We start from the raw sequence: 22977 nt of genomic DNA, 5'->3' as shown, positions 1-22977 counted from the left end.
CTGGAAGTCTTCCAAAATGCAACAAATGCAGTTTCCATCATAATTGAATATACAGAGAGACGCACTGTACTAGTTGCAATAGAAAAGGTCACACGACAAGATATTGTAGGACTCATCCCCCACAATACCAACGGGTGAGCAACAACAACAACAACCACAACAACAACAACACCAACAACTGCGGTAACAATGCGGGACTAAGCCACACCTGCTATGGATGTGGAAAGACTGGGAATTTCCATCGAAACTACCCCAACATCAACAATCCTGGGAATGGAGGAACAGGGAGAGTGCTGACCATGGGTCAGGGAGAAGTGGGTCAGGATCCCGCTGTTGTCACCGGTACGTTTCTCCTAAACCACACTTCGTGCCGTTACGATCGACAAGCTTCGTACCGTTATGAATTTAACAATTGTTCAATCAAGTTTCCGACAATTATACTATACCTAAAACAAGTAAATATTTAACTTGTTGGGCTTGAAAGATTCTAATCATGCTTATTGGGCCTTCGTGACCCATTGACATGACTTTTGGGCCTAACAATAATAACCCATGTCTATTAGGCCTCCTATGACCCAATTGCATTCTTAAGGGACCCTTAATGGCTTTTATGTGCTATTGGGCCTCAGTGGCCCATTAGCATTCTAGTAAGGTCCAAATAAATCAAATGCGAAATGAGCCGACGTGTCCTTCGTATACACAACAGCCTTAAATAACACACGGAATTAGTAGGACCTCGTGATCCTCTTCTCCTCGTTTGTTAGGCTTACCTTCAATTCAAGTAAACAAATACAGGTCGAAATCAATGGTAATCAAATTCATTTTGGATTCAGTGAGTAATAACGAGCGGCACCTTTATGGGTCGTTTGTAGTCTGTAGTTATAATCAAAGTCTCCTGGAGGGAGAGCGAGAGTTTGTGTATAGATCTATATGGGGGTGACTCCTCCACACCTCAGCTGTTCGCTACAGTTAGACTCGGCCAGTCTAGGGTGACAAAATCTTAAGATCAATTCTGGCGTTCACTAGAATGCCAAGACATACGAACTAGTCATTATCATGCATGGTTATAACGACTCACATAAATAAATCCAATACTATCTGAGTAATCAACGAAAATCATAATCATTCGTTGTGATGGCATAACAATTCGAAACAATTATATTATATTATATTATATTATATTATCGGAAAACATCGGGTTTTTCGAGGAAATCAACACCATTCACTTGTACTTTTCAATAACTATAATGCAAAACTTCTCATTTATACACGCTTTGAAATCATTCATGCATAAACCTATGGATCTTCACACTTTTGTATAAACAATTGTCTTTTCAGAAAATATCGGATTTTTTGGGTTTTATAAACTACACAAAACATTTTTCATAACAACCCTGCTTATGAACTCACCAACATTCCATATGTTGACGTTTTCAAAATAACTTGTATTATCAAGTAATAGGTAAGCTGAAGAGTAATACCAAGTATGTTAGGGTGTTATGCTTTGAAAACTTACAAACAATTTATGCTATGGATATGTAATGTTTAAACAATGTACTTGATGTGAACAATGTCAGTTGTAATGTATTAATGCATGGTGAAGTTTATGTTATGTTTCATGTATATTCATTGTGATGATATTCAATTTGAGTCACGCGAGCCCTCAGATGTTTCCGCCTTCTGGTTCGGGGGTGTGACATCCTCCTTCACCTCCGATCGTCGTTATCACCATAGAAGCGCCTCAACCGCCGATGGCATCACCGAGGTCGACAACTCTCGTCTCCGCCTACTGCCTTGTCCGCGAAGGCCACCATTCCGCCACCAGATGTCGCTTGTTATGTCGTGTATGGTCGAAGATGGTATGTAACCGCCACCCGCTTCGGAATTCGTCCCGCCGTCCGCTGCTGCTGCTGCCGTCGTGGCTTGGCATCGCCATCCTCTTCACTTTCCCTCCTGTTCTGCCGTCAACTATGATCTGTCACCACCACCATCCGATGACGTTGTTGTTGTAGTTTCGTTGAGGATGAAGTGTTATCGGCTCGAGAGTTGTATGCTCGTGGGTGTGTTGCTGCTTGTCTAGGAATCAACAGAAACCATTTCCACCACCGTGAGGTGGTGGCTGCCATCCTAAAAACCGTCGTTGTTGTCCCCTTGAGCCACTAGGTGGGTGGCTGGAGTGTTCTATGCAATTTGAAGTGTGTGTGTGTGTTTTGTCTAGCTGGAGTTCATTGGAAAAGCCACCACCACCGGCCACCACTAGAGTGGTTGTGTGTGTGTTAGAGTAGTTAGTGTGTGTGTGTGTGTGTTTATTTGTGGATTAAAAACTTGTAATTGTAATTAGTAGAAAATGTAATGAAAAGAACCATAATCACCAAGGTAAGGTGGTGGCCGCCGTCGCGTGCCGCCATTGACCACCACTACTTGAGGTGGTAGTGGGTGGTGCCCCACTAGCGAACCGTAATGGGCTTAGAGATTAGTTTTGGGCCTATTGGGCCATGGTTGGGTGGAAAACCCTAATTGTGAGTATTTGGGCCTTGGACTTATTTAGACCCATGTTTGAGCCATTGGGATTGGATTGTGAATTAAGCCCAATTATCACATATCACTTATCTAGTAGAGTAAAGGACTTAATGGATTAAGCCCTTAATGAGTTAAGTGAGAAACACTTACCCCTAATTGTCATTTCATGTGAAACCCTAATTTCACTTGGACTTTGAGTTGGGCCTTGGTGATTGGATAAAAATGGACCATCCAAAAGCAAGAAAATGGACTAGAATAATCTAATGGATTTAGCGTAAGGCCCACGTAAGGAGTTTGGGCCCAATCTGGAAAATTGGGCCATAGATGGGCCATAGTCTGGGCCTTGATGATTATGAGATGTTGGACTATGAGAATGTCAAGCGTTGGACCAAGAATGAATGATTGGGCCTTTGATCAAGACCATATAGAGACTTGGTCCCAATTGGGAAAATTGTTCCATAAATGGGCCATGGTTGGGCCTTGGTCCATTATTAGACTTTTGGGCCTTTGGATTGGGCTTTGGGATTGAATCAAGCTAAGATAGAGGTAAAGTAGTCTTTTACCCCAAGCATGGACTTATGGTTATGAGTTGGAACCCAATTATTAATTGGGTGTTATTTTGATATTGACAGACCCGAGAATCTGTCATCCAGCAGGTATAGTTTTGTCAGCGGGACTTCAGCAGTGTGAGGTGAGTCCTCTTCCAGTAGGAATGGGTCTAAGGCCACAATGTCGGCCCGTTTAAGTAGTTGTAGTATGCCGGGGTAAGCCCGACGTAGTTTATATGTTTACGGACTTCGGTTCGATGTTGGGGCGGTCCCGAGATGTAGTTAAGTATGCGTGATGTCTTTGTGATTCATGCAGGTTATATGATATGTGATATGTGTTCCGGACTTCGGTCCGATGTCGGGGCAAGCCCGATGTATGTTAATTTACATGTTGTGTGTTATCTATTCCGGGGTAAGCTCGATGTAGGGCTAGCCCGATGTATGTTAGTTATTAAGCCATGTGTTATGTGTTCCGGGGCAAGCCCGATGTATGCTGGTTTATATGTTATATGTTATATGTTCCGGGATTCGGTCCGATGTCGGGGCAAGCCCGATGTAGATTATGTGAAAATGTTATGTGATATATGATGTGTTGTGTATGTGCCGGGGTAAGCCTGATGTTAGGGAAAGCCTGACGCCGGGGTGAGCCCAATGCCCGATGCAGTCGGATGCCGGGGAGAACCCGATGTCGGGCAGGAGTCCGATGTCGGGATTCGTCCCGATGCAGTTGGGAGTAGTCCCATAGTTATATTTATGTTATGTGTTTATGTTATACGCATTGTGGATATGTTTATATGTGTACCGGATTACGGTCCGATGTCGGGCAGGGCCCGATGCAGTGGGCTAGGCCCAATTTATGTGATTATGTGTATAGTATGTGGTAGTTTTGGGAGACTCACTAAGCTTCGTGCTTACAGTTTTCAGTTTTGGTTTTAGGTACTCAGTTTTCAAAAGAGGAGCTCGGGAAGATTGCAGTGCACACACCATTTGTTCAACCTGGGATGTTTATAATCTGATATATTTGACAGATGTTATGTTATTCTTGAGACACACCGTTTATGATTTTTATATGTTGAAAGATAATTATGGTTTTATTAATGAGTTAAAAACGAAACTTTTGGCTGTATTTTTGGGATGTTATATGCTTACAGTTTATATTTGTGGTTTCAGGTACTTCCAGTACTAATAGGGGTGTGCAAAAAAACCGCAAAACCGAGCCGAACCGGCCAATCCGAAACCGAAAAAACCAAAACCGAAAAAAACTGTAACCGAAAAAACCGGATATCAACGGGTTGGTTTTTGGTTTTGATATTTAGGTATCCGCGGATGCCCGAACCGAACCGTTTGATTATAAAGTAAAAAAAAATATTATTTCATTAGTATTGTTTCGATTGATCTACGAGTCCAATAACCTAAACAAAAATCCATATCGACAACTCCAATTTTGTATATGATATTTGAACTTCATTATGTTTTTTAAACTTCATTATGTTTTTTTTTTTTAACTTTTTGACTTACTAATTTTAAGAAAGAGATAACTAAAATGGAGTTTGTAGTTTCAGTTGAATTTAATTTTTTATATTTTACCCGGTACCCGTGAACCGAACCGTGGTTACCCGCTTTCATACGGTTCGGTTCGGTTTTTTTGTCAATATGGTTTGGTTTCGTTTAGTGCGCATGAGGTACCCGCCCCGTGGTCATGGTTCATAATTTTATTACTATCCGAACCGAACCGCCCCGTGAACACCCCTAAGTACTAAGGGGAAGGGCCCGACGTGATGGCACAACATTCACTCCTCACTATTTTCCACACGTTTGATATTATACTTTGATGATTTGACATTATTGTTATGTGATGGTTTTGGAACAATGTGATGATTGTAACTCTTGTTTTTATAATGAAAAATTTTATCCGGGTTTTTGGGTCGTTACAAGTTGGTATCAGAGCCTTGGTTTGAGGGATTTAACACACTTTTAGGTGTGTTAGAACTCAAACCGAGGAAAAGATAATCTTCAAAAGAAAAAGAACTTGAATTTTTGAAAAAGAGTCTTTTAAGAAAAAGGGGAGTGCAATACGTGCAATCATCCAAGCTCAAGTAAGTGTTTCCTAAGTTACCCATACTTATGTATTGTGATTAGTATGCTTGATATGTGAACTACATGATATATTAGGGCTAAGGATACCTTCAGGAATCATATGATAGAACTGCCTGATTTACGTGATGCCTTATAGCTCGATAAACTTTGATGTCATGTATTACTTGGAACTAATATCAGCTTAGTTATTTGCTATGTGTATGCTTTCAAAGTTGTATATGCTTAGGATTTATAGCCCTAGAATGATCGATTTAGCCTCATTACCTATTCCTTGTTTGGTTGTGGACTTAGGGTAGAATCTTCATTCGATAGTCTATGTAATCTATTTTGTGTACAACTTGCATGCATAGGGCAACCAGTAGTGCTGATTGAGGTTCTTGGTATTACTAGTGGTGAGGGTCGAGAGTTCCTAAAAGAATCTAGGATATGTATGATGCGTAGCATAGGTTGTTTTTGGTTGTAGTGTGGTAACTTAGAAGAATTAGAATTACCTCAACGAAGGTACATGTAGGTGTGGAAGGTAGTATTGGGCCCGTACTATTAGAAGCACATGACCTGTACCTGAGACAAATGTAGATATGAGGATCTTAAGGTACCTGGGTGTTGCGGGTTTCCCTCGAGTATTTGTTGATTTTTTATATCTTGTGTTCTAGTTAGAGGATGGTGGTCACTCATTTGGAATCGGGAGGTACTGGTTCTGACTCTGGATCGGGTTCAGGTTCTGGCTCTGGCTCAGAACCGATTGATGAGAGGCTGCGTGAGCTTATTACAGTTGAGGTTACTCACGGTATTCTTGATGCTACCCCCATGATCTTCGGTACCGTCAATGAGGGCTTTTTGAAGCTTATAGAGGAGCGGCTTAGGTCTTTTCGAGCCGAGATTGCTGTAGGGCAGGTTAGGGCGCGAACTCCCTCATTCCGGGAGTTCAAGGCGAGTGGAGCGCCTAAGTTTATTATGGTTAAGGGCCCCATCGCTAGTCATTAATGTATCGCTGACATGGAGAATGCTCAACGCACGAGCTTTTTCCCTGAGGGGGAAAAGGTGGGATTCGCTTCCTGCTTACTGAGGGACAAAGCGCGTGGCTGGTGTGAGGAGGTTACCCAAGCAGTAGGGTCGGAAGTAGTGGTTGTGATAACATGGGAGGACTTTTTTTAGAGACTTCAAAGGGAGTTTGCACCAGCTATAGAGGTGCAACAACTGACAAGGGAGTTCTAGGTCCTTCGCCAGACTATAGAGACGGTGGCGGAGATTACCTCCAAATTCGAGGAGAAAGCATTATTGGTCCCGCAGTATGTTACGGATAAGGGGACAAGGAAACTGAGATATCATGATATGCTGAGGGACGATATTAGGGAGTTTGTGAGCTACTCAAGGTGCAAGATCATGAGTGACATGATTGAGAAGTTTCGCGAGCGGGGGATTGAGTTGGAGCTTCGGACGAAGCGGAAGCCGGAGCAAGTTCAGACAGTTTTGGGTCAGGCTAAGAGACTCAAGACCTCTGATACCTACTCCAGAGGCTAGAAAGTTCGAGGCCTTTGCGCCAAGTGCAGTAAGACACACAGCAGAGCTTGTCGATCAACAGTTTCAGGATGTTTAAGTTGTGTCCAGTCGGGTCACGTGAGCAGGGATTGCCCCAAGAGGGCTCTGATTTGCTTTCATTACAATCGGACCGGCTATAAAAGGCCGATTTTCCGAGATTGTCTGGGGGAGAACTGGTGGCGCCTGCGCCAATCACCTTGATGATTACCGATGGCCGCCAGGGCAACGCGAAGGCTCCTGTGGTGAAGAGTAGTACTTTTCAGCTAACCACCGATGAGGCCCGTGCAGCGCCAGATGTAGTTACGGGTATGTGTTCTAACCCTATCTTTTTATTTTTTTTCATTGTTTGTGCTTATGTTTATTATGATCTTGTGTAGGGACCTTTTTGGTCAACGAATTGTATGCTCATGTTCTATTTGATTTGGGACTTTGGATTCCCCTCTAGAGGTGGAGATTGCGGATGACCATACCGTGAGTGCTTCGAGGGTTTTTTGTGGGTGTATCATGAACATGTTCAGTGAGTGGTTTCCTATTGATTTGGTGTTGATTCCCTTGAAAGGGCTAAAGGTTATCATCAGGATGGATTGGTTGGGCTCCAATTACGTCGTGATTGATTACGAGCGGAAGTTGGTGAGAGTTCTAATCTCAAGCGGGGGAGAACTGGTTATTACTGGTGAGAGAGCTTCTCATGGGTCAGCTCTCTCTTTAGCTGCGAGGGTCAGGAGATATCTGCATAAGGGTTGTACTGAGTTCTTAGGGATCTATGGTTCGGGTATGCAAGACTTTGGTTTTGGATTTGGTCAATACAGGGTTGCAAAGCAAGTTGCCATCAGATGTATGTGTTCAGTAATGCAAGATCCGTCTTGCGACAAGAAGATATTGGCCAAGGAACTAAATGTAGCCAGTGGTTCCTTTCGGAAACGTTGAGGAATAGGCCAAGAGGCGTTTTGGTCGCTCAAGTTGGGTATCGATTGTTGAGGGATTTTGTCAGCTTGTTGTATAAATTGATATATATATATATATATATATATATATATATATATATATATATATATATATATATATAAGTTCATGCGAAAACTATTTTTAATGTGAGAACATGAGGACAAATCTCAGCCAATCAATATATATATATATATATAATTAATTAAATTAAAAAATTATATTATTTTACACTAATAATGGCAACTTTGGATTGTTTAATCAGATTTAATGACTATTTCAAGGTAACCTTCTATAATTAAGGTACCTTTTATCTGATTTCTAACAAACGTTTATGAATTCGTCAATCATCAACCGTGTGTATCAATCGTGTCTATCAGTCATCATATTGAAAAAATCCAAGTTTCTAATATCAATATTAACAATCCATATTGAATCGGATATTCAATTTAAGTTTTACTCAAAGTTTTCCATAAGAATCCATTAATGGATTTGTCATTCGCCAACGAGTTTGATGATATAAACGATATCAATGAAGACTACGAGATCAATGAAGTTGAAATTGCATCAATCGATGATGAATTCTTGTCAAGTGAGGATGATTTTTTTTCCGACTGATGATGATAATCCCACATTGGAAAAAGTCGGCATGATGGTTCACCACAAAGAACGGGAGTTTACATTTCCTAAAAATATTCATGAAACAATTCAACTTTCTAGTATGTTATTTTGTATATTTCATTTCATAAAAAAATGTGCCTATTACATTACACAATTTTGCATATTGTTGTAATACTATACAAAAATTTACATTTCAGAATCCTATACTTTATTGAAAATTTATATTTCAGTTTATTTGATTTGTTGATTTGTGATTTGTATTATGTTATTAATTTGTCCCTTATTAGATGTTACAGACATTGAATCATGTAAAGAGAGAAAAGATGATTGTCTTGATCAACAATTGGTAATAGCTGGTAAATCTTATTGGATTCCTATTGTCCCTGATGATCTTAAGTCAATATTAGACCATAAATACCCATCTGATGATGCAATTGAATACATGTACAGAAAATATGCATGTGCAGCAGGTTTTGATGTTAGAAAGTCAACAAACAAAAAGATTTGTGGAATTGTGTACATGAAATATCTTCTATGTAACAGGGAAGGTTTCCCAAATTAAAAGAAGGGCCGACACTAGTAGGACCAGATGCAAGGCGTGTATATGATTTAAAGTTTTTCCTGGAACTACTAAATGGTGGTTATATGAATTTGAAGAAAAACACAATAATCCACTTATATTAAGAGACAATATGTTGTTTTCACGTCATCATAGGCAGTTTAGATGACACTCAAAAATCTTTCATTCTTACAATATCTAATCAAAATATTGGTGCAACCATAGCTCACAAGTTGTATACAAGTATCCTTGGTGGATACAATTTTGTTGGCGGTCTAATTGATGACTTCAAAAATTACATGAGGGATCTCGATTGCTTTATAGGTGGTAGTGATGCTTAGATGCTAATGGACAAGTTGAATAACATAAAAGAGAATGTTAAGAATTTTTCTTTTGAGTATCGAGTTGAGAATAAGCATTTGAATGCTCTTTTCTGGGCAGATGAAATATCCAAGACCAGTTATAAAGAGTTTGGTGATGTACTTTCTTTTGATGCTACTTTTCGAACTAAAAGGTTGTAAATGATTGTAGTTTAATATTTTTTTTATTTATTAATAATACATATATTAATTCAAATACTTTTACAGCTACCATATATTGTTTGTCCCTTTTACTGGAATTGATAATCACAAGAGGCGTGTCACTTTTGGTGGTCGCTTGTTGAGCAGAGAAGACACTTATTCCTATATATGGTTATTGAAATCTTTTCTTAATGCTTTTGGCAAACAACCATTGTTGGTTTTATCCGACCAAGACCCTGCAATGAAGAAAGCCATCGAATATGTTTCCCACAATCGATTCATAGGCTTTGCATGTGGCATATCACATCTAAATTGCCATTGAAGGTATTTATTCTTGTCAACATTTACTTATATATATATATATATATATATATATATATATATATATATATATATATATATATATATATATATAATAAATTCTCCAATTAAACAATCATTTTTTTAGTGTATTCAAACAAGAATTTACAAATTATATAATTGATTACAATTACAAATTCCTAGGTTTCTTTGAACATTGTCAACAATCTAGAATTTCGTAAAAAATTCAACTTTTTGATATGGAATTCGAGGCTTGAAGTTGATGAATTTAAGGTAGGGTGGAAGTCCTTATTGAATGAATATAAGCTCACATATAATAAATGGTTGGATGATATGCATGGATTGAGACATTTCTGGATACCTGCATTCTTCAAGCATGTACCTTTATCAGGATTAATGAGAACCACATCTCGTTCTGAAAGTGAGAATTATGCATTTCACCAAAACACTCATTATGGTTCTACTCTTGTCCATTTATGATTTATTTTGAAGCTGCTATGGAGAAGCAAAGATTCGCTCAATCATCATTTGACTTCAAAACTAACGACAAACATCCAACAATGAGGACACCATTCGAGATCGAGAGGAATGCATCTTTGTTTTACACTCACACTGTTTTTTGTCAAGTTCAGAATGAAATGTACTTGTCTATGGTTTCATGTTCACAAATTTGTATCAACACATTTGATGATGTTGATGAGTGTCTTGTCAACGAACTTATTAATTATATTCCTTCTAAGTCAAATGGTTCTCATATTGATCCAGAAGTTGAAAATGATGGTCAATGAGATATACTTATACGTGAGTCTACTTACAAGGTAATCGCTCTTGAAACTTGTACTTTTAATCTATTAATTTATATATATATATATATATATATATATATATATATATATATTCTAAATTTTGCTCAATTTTTCCAATCCAGGTTACACACAATAAGTTTGAACAAACATTTAAATGTCTTTGTATGAAGTTTGAGCAGTTTGGTTTTTTGTGTCGCCACATTTTTACTGTAATGAAGTCATATAACATCAAAGAGATTCCTTCTAAATATTTACTCAGACGCGGGCAGAAGGACATCATCCCCATATAACTATTGAAAAGGTGTTTTCGTTATGCTGATTTTGACGAGAATACCCAAAGAGTTGTACTTGATATATTTTCTTCAGTTGAAAGCTGTGTATCTTCTCTCAATAACAATCACACCAAATTAAACGAATACTTGCAGGAAATAAAGCAGCTGGAATTAAAGTTCCTTTCCAATTGCACAACTCGTGATAAAGGAAACAATAATAAAGATTTCAATAAAAAAACTTGGTGTTACCATTCCCACTAATGTGGATATTCAAAATCCAAGTGAAATCCACAACAAAGGAAGTGGTACTAAAAAAGAATGAAAAGTTCGAGAGAGGTTGCAACAGAAAAATCAAAGGGTTCCAAAGGCAGTTATTGTCGCAAGGGCAACGATCATGATTGGCGTAGTTGTCCTGTTAGGAAAGAAGACGAAAAGAACAACATTTTTAAAGAACGTCCCAGAAAGAAGAATTAATTATAATTAGAATTTGATTGAGCTTCCATTTTGTTTTTATTTTTTAAATTGTGCATGCATGTTTTATACTTAAATTCTTTTGTTTACCTTTGGGTGTTTTAGATTTGTCCTTTTGATCGTAAAGACATGTTTGAATGCTAAAAAAAAAATTGAATCAGTGTTTTTATTATTTTCGATTCAATAGATGTTATCGTTATCTCATTTTATAGTACATAAAGTTGTATACATTTATTCATCAATGAATGATACTAGCATTCATACTATTCTGGTACGCTCAATATATGATGGGTATTCTGACTTGAATACAACAGATGAAAACTTTTTCAACGCCCCTCCAAAACCCCAATATCACATTGACATTCACATAGCATACTACATACCTTCTCAAAAAAGTTTTCAACAACTGAGGTACATATCTTGTACCGTACCTTATGTATATACCTATATTGTGTTATCAAATCCAAAGATAGCTCATATCATACCATTCAACCAAATACTAATACATATTTTCTGCCTTTAATTTTTATAAATAAATATCTTCTTTTACCCTAACTATAAATTGTCAAATAACTTTCAATAAATACATACATATATTGTTAATGATTGGGTTGTTCTACTAAAGAATTATCTACACAATAATATATTCTACATTGAATTCGAGGAGACTCATACAACATTCAAACTACATTCCATGACAACACCATTAAAGTAATATGTCTATAAAATTTAGTAGTTGAATATTACTTGACCTTTAACATTCAAGTTAACTATTTCACACACAATGAAAAAACAGTCAACAAATAGTCAACAAACTTATCCATTCATAAATACTAATATCTTAAATAGGTTCAAACCACAAACAACCTAATAACTTCATACACAAATAACAAAAAAAATTCCATACTACATTACCCCAAGACCAAATGCTACCATCTTCCAAAAAAAAGCCTTTTGTCATACATACCAATCAATAAACTTAACCAAAAGACTACCATACCCATCAACTTTTAACCAATTGCTTCATCAAAGACAACTTTTGGATTCCATTGAACTATTTTCTTCCTTGTCGTCTTATCCATCTTAACAAACTTTTCATACTCCTTTTCAAATTCACACTTCAAAATATTATGATCAGACAAAAGCAACCTCACCAAATACTTGTACCTTAACTTTTGTAAATACATATCTTGTGTTTTGAAATCCACAGCTAGCCCACAATCCCACTTTGATGTTTGATCCCCCATAAAACTCTCCATATGTCGTATAAGGTAGATTCCACTATCATCTGAATGGTTGTATGCGTGACACTTCATTTTCAACACCACCACATTCCTTGTCATCAGAGTCTTCACCTTCTTCTTACAAATGTCATTTAGAAAACGACAGAAATTTTTTTGCTGAAACAAAACGGTAATGGAATTCATGAATTATGTAACACAAATTGTATTAACCATTTACATAATCACATAAACATATATTTAGATTAATAATTTAATATTCATACTTACCAGCACATGAGGTATGTTCCCATAGACGGACTCAACTGTTCCCACCAATCTCCTTTGATAAACTATCAAAATTGAAAAACTTTTAAGGTTAAAACATATTAGGTAGTAATTCCCATCAACAATGGGGAAGAAAACCTACAACATTTTAATTAAAATATAACAATTAATAACAAAACAAATAAATGTAATAGTAAACATTTAATATTTTAATTACCAAATCCACATTTTTTTTAGCTCATAATCAGTTGTAAGATATTCAATTGATGAGGAAACCATAATTTTAAACTCCTTGTATCTTATATCTTCGTTCATTGTCACAACTAGCATTTTTGCTAGGGAATTCCACTCAAATATCATACTCTATGCTCATTCAAATACATCTCAACAAAGAGTTGGAAACTCTAAAAATTCCGATTCAAGTTTAATATGAACTAGAATTCTCATATTGATCCTAATAGACCAATAAACTTTCAACTTGATCACTTTGGGCCTAGGAACCCTAATTGGGCTCTAAATAAACCATATTCATAAAACTTTAGCATTTTGGGCCATGTGGGCCTAAAATAATGCATCTTATCTCTAATAGGCCTTGTTGGGACATAAAATATTTCATTTGCCCTAATGGGCCGTAAACTCTTTAATTGGGCCGAAAACCTTAACAAGAGGCCCAATGGGCCGAAAATATTCTTAAACTTCATGAATTCGAGCAAAGCCAAGATTGAGCCCAAATCACTTCAACTATTTTCTCCCAGCCCAAATTCTTGACCCAAGATGTTTATTAGATAAAAAAACAAATTGGCCAAGGATAAGTAAGAGTGCCACCTCATGTTTACAAAGTGTATTTCCATGCCATTATCCAACAAATCTCCATACAACTCTCATGTTTCAATGCAACCATCACATCTCATCCTCTCTCCTCTATTTCTCTCTTCATATTCACGGCCTAAGGCCATTATCTCTCATCAAATAACATTCAAACTCCACTCCATTTCCAAACCTTCAAGAAACTCCCCCATTTTCTTCCATAAACCCGTAAGTGGGTGTGTGTGCTCAAGAAGGTCCCTCCAACTCACATACTAGGTAAGATACTCCACTTTTAATTTGGATAAATCCATCTTATGTTAGAACTTCTTCAAAACATCACAAATCTTGTGTTACACTCCTAGAACCATCCACATCTTCAAGATCTTTTCAAAGAAGTAAGCTAGGCCGAAAACAACATCATTTTCTCATATCTCTCCATCAAAATCGAACCAAACCCCAAGGTGAGTTCATACCCCTTTGTTTTTGGTTTTTACTTGTTTTTGGGGGAGAATACAAGTTGATTTGTGTAGATCTATGTGTATATGCATGACTATGTGTGTTTTCCATGAATTATTTGGTGATCATGTGTTGATTTCTTCATTAATCTAAAAATATGTTAAGAACTTGAAGTTTATCACTTGGATCTTCATAAGAACCTTGAGAAAAGTATGTTTTATCACATATAATACATTTAAACTAGTAGATCTGAGATTTATACACTTTAAATAGCAAAAATGAGTGTTGTGTTGTAAGATCTATAAATTAAACTCATAAAACAGCCCTTGACAGGAAAGTTTTGGTCCAATCTCAGACTTTTTTGACCCTCTTAATGGAAGTATTTTTCAAAACTGTTTTACATGGATAAATTTCAGATTTACACCTTTAAAATGGCTACTCTCACGTTTTCATACGATTTTTCTACAATTTATGGCGAATTTTACAAAACTGCCTATCAAATTTGAAATACTTTCGTACCAGCCTGTGAAGGTGAGCAATTTCACACTTGCTAGAATCCATTAAAAATTATGAGAAAAATTGTGAACAAAGTAGACAAAATTTCCAAAATTCTAGAATTGACGGATCCAAATTTTGATTTACGATGATTTTTCTACAAAATTTCCAAAAACTAGGTCGGAAAGGCCCAAAACCAGAAAAATGTGTATTTCCACAAAAATAAAGCCAAAAATGATATTTTGACAAAAATGGGTTTAAAATGTTATTTTTACCACAAACTAGTCATCAACACAAGTTTTGAATAAAATGGAGACTAAAGTGTTATTCTTACAAAAATTTGGGCATTAATTTCTAAATTTTTGGCTTATTGGGCCAAGAACGTCATTTTTACAAAAAGTGGGCTTTATATATCAATTTTGTAAATAATCAAGCTAAAATAAACAAAACAATAACAAACGGGTTAAAAACGATATTCATATCCTTATTGGGCCTGGAAATAATATACATGTTTAGTGAGCCTTAGTGTCCTTTTTCGTGTATATTGGGCCCAGGATAGACATTCATATTCCTTTTGAGCCTGGAAATAATAGACACGTATAGTGGGCCTTAGTGATCCACTTACGTGTTTATGGGGCCTAGGAATGAGTTTTATACGTGTTCTTCTTTCTTCTGACATTTTAGTGAATACTTGAACCAAAACCAACGATAAACTAAGAAACGAATTAATTTGATCATTTTCTAGGTTATTGGGCCTTTGTGGCCCATTTTTATGTGTGAGAGGTCCTGTATACTATTTATATGTTTATTGGGCCTCATTGACCCATTAACATGTGCGACAGACCTTGGATACTATTTGTGTGCTATTTGGGCCTGTAAATACTTTACATGTGAAATGGGCCTTAGTTGTCCTTTCATATATATTTCGGGCCCATGTTATATAATCTCATTCCAATTGGGTCTTGAAATGATTTACATGTTTAGCGATGCCTTAGTGGTTCACTTACATGGATCATTGGGCCTGGAAGGAGTTTATACCTTTTTCTTCGCGTAAATTCGATTAAGGATCTAATGAGTTTTGTCGGTTGGCACCTATTAAGTGTACGATCGTAGTCTGTAGTTATAACCAGAGTCTCTTGGAGGGAGAACGGGGATTTGTGTATAGATCTATACGGGGTGACACCCCACACCTGAGTTGTTCGCTACAGTTAGACTAACTCAGTCTAGGGTGACGAAAACCTTATAATCAAAGTCAAAACCGGCGTTCAACGACGCCAAGACAGGTGAAATTTTCATTATTCAGTATGGTTATGACGGCTCACTTAGAGGAATTAACGTTATGAGGTTTACGGAAGACCCTTCTCTTTTCTTTTGGATTACTCAGAAACATTCTCGTACTGGTACTCAACCTCGGGGGTTGGTATGGCAGCTCTGTCTTTTACAGACAACATCGGGTTGTCTGGGAACATTCTCTTTACATGCTATTTACATTCTCTCTACATTTTCTTTACCCCTTTTAGTCAAATAAACAAAAACATACATGCATTAATACAAGATCTGACACAAACATTCTAAACAGTTTTCAGAAAATATCGGATTTTCTGGTGGTTTCAAAGTTATACAAATCATTTTCATAAACATGCTTATGAACTCACCAACATTTTTATGTTGACCGTTTTTCAAAATAACTTGTATTCTCAGGAAACCATTGAAGCAGGATGAACGAAACAAACTAATGGATAATGTGTTATATTTTGTTTCATCATACTCTTGCTATTTTGGCATGTAATATTCAAATACAATACTCGATGTAAACAATGAATGTTGTTATATTACATGTGTGATGATGATGATGTTATGTTTCAATTATATTCACTGAAATGATATTTCAAGATGAAGTCACGCACAAGCCCCCGTACGTTTCCGCCGTCTGGTTCGGGGGTGTGACAGATTGGTATCAGAGCATTGTTTATAGTGAACTAGCAATCTAATCATGCAGGATATGCAACTATAAATACTATGGGATTAAACAACTCTGAACATAATAATTAAAATACATACCTTTGTGTGCATTTTAGAATAATAACACAATAAGAACAGTAAAAGTCTTTGGAGGATTTGAACATCGCTATTAAACTCGGGCAGTTATGTAGTCGTATCGGGGGTGAATGTAGCCTGATCAACTACATTCATTCAAAATACGACAAACATGTGTTCGGGAGTAATTGTGATGGACAATGAATCAAAAACTTACCGTTTAATTATCCAAAGAGCTTATAGAACCGAACTTAAACAAAATTAAATTACTATAGGAGTAATTGGAATGCTATTTGTTTCTAGTATTTATACCCCTTCGTGCAATACACTATAGACGAGTATCATTAGCCAGGAAACCCCTATCTCCCTAGTCAGGGAAAAGTAGGGTGGCTCGACCCAGAGGAAGATCCAGAAGGAGAATTAGAGGAAGAACACGAAGTAGAACTTGCAAATGGAGCCGCCGAGGCAATAGTGGACCTCGAAGAGGAAGAGCTAGATGGCAATGGTGATGATGACTCGGATGCAGAATCTGAGGTCATCAATCCTCCATGTAAAGCCAGAATACCAACTTATCGTGTGGGCCCCGGTAGCCCCATGCCCCCTTGGGTACACGATATTTGGAGATAGAGTCACTAGCAGGGGATACGACCACACTACGGTAGGAACCGAGGTCTCTTCGATCTTAGTCATAGAGGACCAGCTGACCGGGCCCTCCCAGTCTTGATCCGGCGCACCCGAGGTATTGATAAACAAGCTCAGGACACTCCAAATCAAACGAAACAAATGCGGTTTGCTATTAAGAGAAATGAGAGGCAAACACAGGAAGTGAACAGAGACTCCCGAGCGAGACAGTTAGTTTGAGAGGTACGACTACGAGATACTGAGCAACAAGTAGCTCATCTCCAAGGTGCATCCACTTCATCAGCACCACTACCAGACACTTTCCGCCACAATTAGGATCGACCTTTTCTTTTCCCCCCTACTATCCGATATGACTCTTTTTTGTGTACTAAGATGGTACTTACCAATAGAACAATTATGTGCTATCTTTATTTCAAATTACTACATAAATTCAATTATATGCACAACCGAACCCTCAAAACCGCTAGATACTTAAGGATCTCGAAACCAAAACAACCCATATACTCTAAGGATAGACATAACGATCGTGCCAAATCTGCGATTACCTACTACCACGAATACATCATAGGAATGTAGATGGAAGCAGTGAGAATTATACAACAAAATGCAAAATTTATAGAGTACAACCAGGAATGACAACCATTACTTACGATCTGGATTATCAACGTGCAGCAGGGAAATGCCATCCCGCAGGAATAACAACCGCACCCGTGAGACACCGCTCATGCAAATGGACTCTGCTACATTTCAAGCTGCTGTAACAGTGACAATAGCCGCTGCTATGGCACAAATCAATGCAAACAACACCAATGGAGGCGAGAATAGCATTAGCAACTCCAGCCGAAGGAACGAACATGGAAACCAACAAGTGATAGTTTATCTAGGAACATTAAACCCCAAGCTTAAGAGTAGGAAGCAAAATCCTGGAAGTAAGAGAAAGGGATAGCCAACTCAAAGGTTCTCAAAGAAGCAACATGTTGTTGTTGTTCATGCAACCATGACCCCTATTACACCAACATCAGTGAGACCATATGCTGGAAGCCTTCCAAAATGCAACCAGTGCAGTTTCCATCATAACGGAGCCTACCGGGAGATGCATTGTAAGAAATGCAACCGAAAGAATCACACCGCCAAATATTGTAGAGCTTATCCATGTCAGAATCGTTAGCCATATGAAAACAACAACAATCGCAACAACCTTAACAACAACACCAATGATGAGACCAGTCACACCAGCTATGGGTGTGGAAGAACCGGTCACTTCAGGCGCAATTGCCCCAAGGATAACAATCAATGAGCAGAAGGATCAGAAATGGTCCTGACCTTGGGTCAAGGCGAAGCAGTCCAAGACCAACCGGTTGTTACCGGTACGTTCCCACTTAACAACTCTTTCGCTTACCTCTTATTCAATAGTAAAGCTGAGCGAAGCTTCATTAGTAACATATTCAAACACTTACTAAAACAACAACCCCAGAGGCTAAACTAAGCCTTAACGGTGGAGATGACTAATGGGAAAACTGAATCAACCAAAGATATTTATGTAGGGTATACCTTAACACTAAATAACCATTCATTTCAAATAAAATTTAATGTCGTTAAATATTAGGAGTTTTGATCTGATAATCGGCATGGTTGGGTTAAGCCCCCACCGTGCTAATACTATATGTCGCGAGAAGGCCGTTTGCCTTCACCTCCCCAATCACGAAACTCTAATAATCTATGGTGATAAACATGGCACCAAATCCTCGTCCTATCTTGTGCATCAAGGCATAAAAGTGACTGCATTAGAAGAACTACGTTTCCCTTGCTCATGTTGTGGACAAGACCAAGGAAGAAGTAACCATAAAAGGTATTTCAGTAGCATGCGATTTTCCGGATATTTCGCAAAGAACTTTCGGGAATATCCCAGAGAGATAGGTCGAATTTCGAATCGACCTCATATCGGGAACCACATCAATTGCCAATTCACCCTATAGGTTGACTCCCGCCGAAAATTCACAAGTTATCTAGTCAATTAAGAAGAATTGTTGCGCAAAGGATTCATCGGACCAAGCTTCTCACCCTGGAGAGCTCTGATCTTGTTCTTCAAGAAGACGGATCCTTTAGAATGTGCATCAATTTTAGGAAATCGAATAAGCTCACTATCAAAAACCGATACCCACTCCCTCGGACAGACGATCTATTTGGCTAGCTCCAAGGAGCTAGTTACTTCTCTAAAATAGATCTAAGAACCGGTTATCATCAACTTCTAGTCCGAGAAGACGACACTCCAAAAACTGCCTTCCGAACTCGTCGCGACCATTTCAAATTCATTGTGATACCCTTCGGTCTAATGAATGCTCCCACGGTATTCATGGACCCTACGAACCAAATTTTCCCAACCATTCCTAGTCATCCTTTTCATTATTTTCATCAACAACATACTCGTATACTCACAAAGCAAGAACAAAACTCTATCAACACCTACGACCGGCTTTGAAAGCATCAAAGCCGGAGAATATCACGAAGAAAGCGCTACATGGATGGATAAAACCCTCGAAGTCAAAAGACGAAGCTTATTGTTATAAGAAGTTGAGTTGGGCGCTATCTGGGTGATCGTCAACAGGTTAACCCAATCTACTCATTTCCTACTAATACAGAAATCAAACAAGACGGAAAGATTAACATGGACCTATATCAAATAGATCATCAGACTCCATGAGATATCAGTGTCTATTATCTCAGATCGGGATAACGGGATTACTTCAAGATTTTGACAGTCACTTCAGAAGGCTACGGGAACATAACTAGACACGAGCGTTGTTTACCACCCTCAAACCAATAGCAAAAGTTAACGAACCATTCAACCACTCGAATTCATGCAACAATTATGGGTGTTTGAATTCAACAAGTTATGGGATACCCGGTTGCCCTTGATTGAATTTTCATACAATAACAATTATCGCACGAGCATCAAGGTAGCTCCTTTTGAGGCTCTTTATGGTCATAAATGCAGATCACTCGCCATTACTCTCACGAGACCAGAAACCATTCGTGAAACGACAGAGAAGATAATCCAAATCGGAACTCGACTTCAAACATCACGAGACAGACAGAAGAGTTATGCTGACAAATGACGAAAACCTCTGGAATTCCAAGTCGGAGGCTGGATACTATCGAAAGTCTTTCCTAGAAAGGAATGATTCGCTTTAGGAAACGGGAAAACTGAACCCACAATACATTGGACCGTTCGAGATTCTTGCCCGAATTGATCCAAAGACTTATAGGCTGCAGCTGCATGTAGAGCTCAGCAACGTACACCTCGTGTTCCACATTCCAAATTTGAAAAAGTGATGATCTGATGAAACTCTCGTCATACCTTTAGAAGAGATCGAAATAAACGAGAATCTCCTATTCGTCGAAGGTCCAGTCGAGGTATTGGATAGGGAAGTAAAGCTTACAAAACAAAGCCGCATTCTGATTGTGAAGGTTTGATGGAACGTCAAGCATAGATCCGAATTCACATGAGAAATCGAAGATCAGATGAAGTAGAAGTACCCTCACCTATGCTCTCATTCATGAACCCATCTTTCGAAAGAATTTCGGGACGAAATTCCCTCTAACGGGGGGATGATGTCACAACTAGCATTTTTGCTAGGGAATCCACTCTCTTATAATCATTCAACCAGTATAATAACTGGTACTCTAAGCAAATATCATACTCTATGCTCATTCAAATACATCTCAACAAAGAGTTGGAAACTCTAAAAATTCCGATTCAAGTTTAATATGAACTAGAATTCTCATATTGATCCTAATAGACCAATAAACTTTCAACTTGATCACTTTGGGCCTAGGAACCCTAATTGGGATCTAAATAAACCATATTCATAAAACTTTAGCATTTTGGGCCATGTGGGCCTAAAATAATGCATCTTATCTCTAATAGGCCTTGTTGGGACATAAAAGATTTCATTTGCCCTAATGGGCCGTAAACTCTTTAATTGGGCCGAAAACCTTAACAAGAGGCCCAATGGGCCGAAAATATTCTTAAACTTCATGAATTCGAGCAAAGCCAAGATTGAGCCCAAATCACTTCAACTATTTTCTCCCAGCCCAAATTCTTGACCCAAGATGTTTATTAGATAAAAAAAACAAATTGGCCAAGGATAGGTAAGAGTGCCACCTCATGTTTACAAAGTGTATTTCCATGCCATTATCCAACAAATCTCCATACAACTCTCATGTTTCAATGCAACCATCACATCTCATCCTCTCTCCTCTCTTTCTCTCTTCATATTCACGGCCTAAGGCCATTATCTCTCATCAAATAACATTCAAACTCCACTCCATTTCCAAACCTTCAAGAAACTCCCCCATTTTCTTCCATAAACCCGTAAGTGGGTGTGTGTGCTCAAGAAGGTCCCTCCAACTCACATACTAGGTAAGATACTCCACTTTTAATTTGGATAAATCCATCTTATGTTAGAACTTCTTCAAAACATCACAAATCTTGTGTTACACTCCTAGAACCATCCACATCTTCAAGATCTTTTCAAGGAAGTAAGCTAGGCCGAAAACAACATCATTTTCTCATATCTCTCCATCAAAATCGAACCAAACCCCAAGGTGAGTTCATACCCCTTTGTTTTTTGGTTTTACTTGTTTTTGGGGGAGAATACAAGTTGATTTGTGTAGATCTATGTGTATATGCATGACTATGTGTGTTTTCCATGAATTATTTGGTGATCATGTGTTGATTTCTTCATTAATCTAAAAATATGTTAAGAACTTGAAGTTTATCACTTGGATCTTCATAAGAACCTTGAGAAAAGTATGTTTTATCACATATAATACATTTAAACTAGTAGATCTGAGATTTATACACTTTAAATAGCAAAAATGAGTGTTGTGTTGTAAGATCTATAAATTAAACTCATAAAACAGCCCTTGACAGGAAAGTTTTGGTCCAATCTCAGACTTTTTTGACCCTCTTAATGGAAGTATTTTTCAAAACTGTTTTACATGGATAAATTTCAGATTTATACCTTTAAAATGGCTACTCTCACGTTTTCATACGATTTTTCTACAATTTTTGGCGAATTTTACAAAACTGCCTATCAAATTTGAAATACTTTCGTACCAGCCTGTGAAGGTGAGCAATTTCACACTTGCTAGAATCCATTAAAAATTATGAGAAAAATTGTGAACAAAGTAGACAAAATTTCCAAAATTCTAGAATTGACGGATCCAAATTTTGATTTACGATGATTTTTCTACAAAATTTCCAAAAATTAGGTCGGAAAGGCCCAAAACCAGAAAAATGTGTATTTCCACAAAAATAAAGCCAAAAATGATATTTTGACAAAAATGGGTTTAAAATGTTATTTTTACCACAAACTAGTCATCAACACAAGTTTTGAATAAAATGGAGACTAAAGTGTTATTCTTACAAAAATTTGGGCATTAATTTCTAAATTTTTGGCTTATTGGGCCAAGAACGTCATTTTTACAAAAAGTGGGCTTTATATATCAATTTTGTAAATAATCAAGCTAAAATAAACAAAACAATAACAAAAGGGTTAAAAACGATATTCATATCCTTATTGGGCCTGAAATAATATACATGTTTAGTGAGTCTTAGTGTCCTTTTTCGTGTATATTGGGCCCAGGATAGACATTCATATTCCTTTTGAGCCTGGAAATAATAGACACGTATAGTGGGCCTTAGTGATCCACTTACGTGTTTATGGGACCTAGGAATGAGTTTTATATGTGTTCTTCTTTCTTCTGACATTTTAGTGAATACTTGAACCAAAACCAACGATAAACTAAG

General features: G+C 37.6%; 1 pseudogene; it reads left to right on the top strand.

Annotated features, from left to right (window-relative positions):
• Window positions 1-9173: 9173 nt before the first annotated feature.
• LOC145064438 (protein FAR1-RELATED SEQUENCE 5-like) lies at window positions 9174-11220 on the top strand (annotated as a pseudogene).
• Window positions 11221-22977: the final 11757 nt, after the last annotated feature.

Source organism: Lactuca serriola, chromosome 7 (assembly GCF_051521515.1).
Source record: "Lactuca serriola cultivar US96UC23 chromosome 7, Lser_US96UC23_V15, whole genome shotgun sequence".
NCBI lineage: Eukaryota > Viridiplantae > Streptophyta > Magnoliopsida > Asterales > Asteraceae > Lactuca > Lactuca serriola.
The sequence above is the reverse complement of the archived record's forward strand: the minus strand, read 5'-3'. Positions and strand labels throughout refer to the sequence as shown.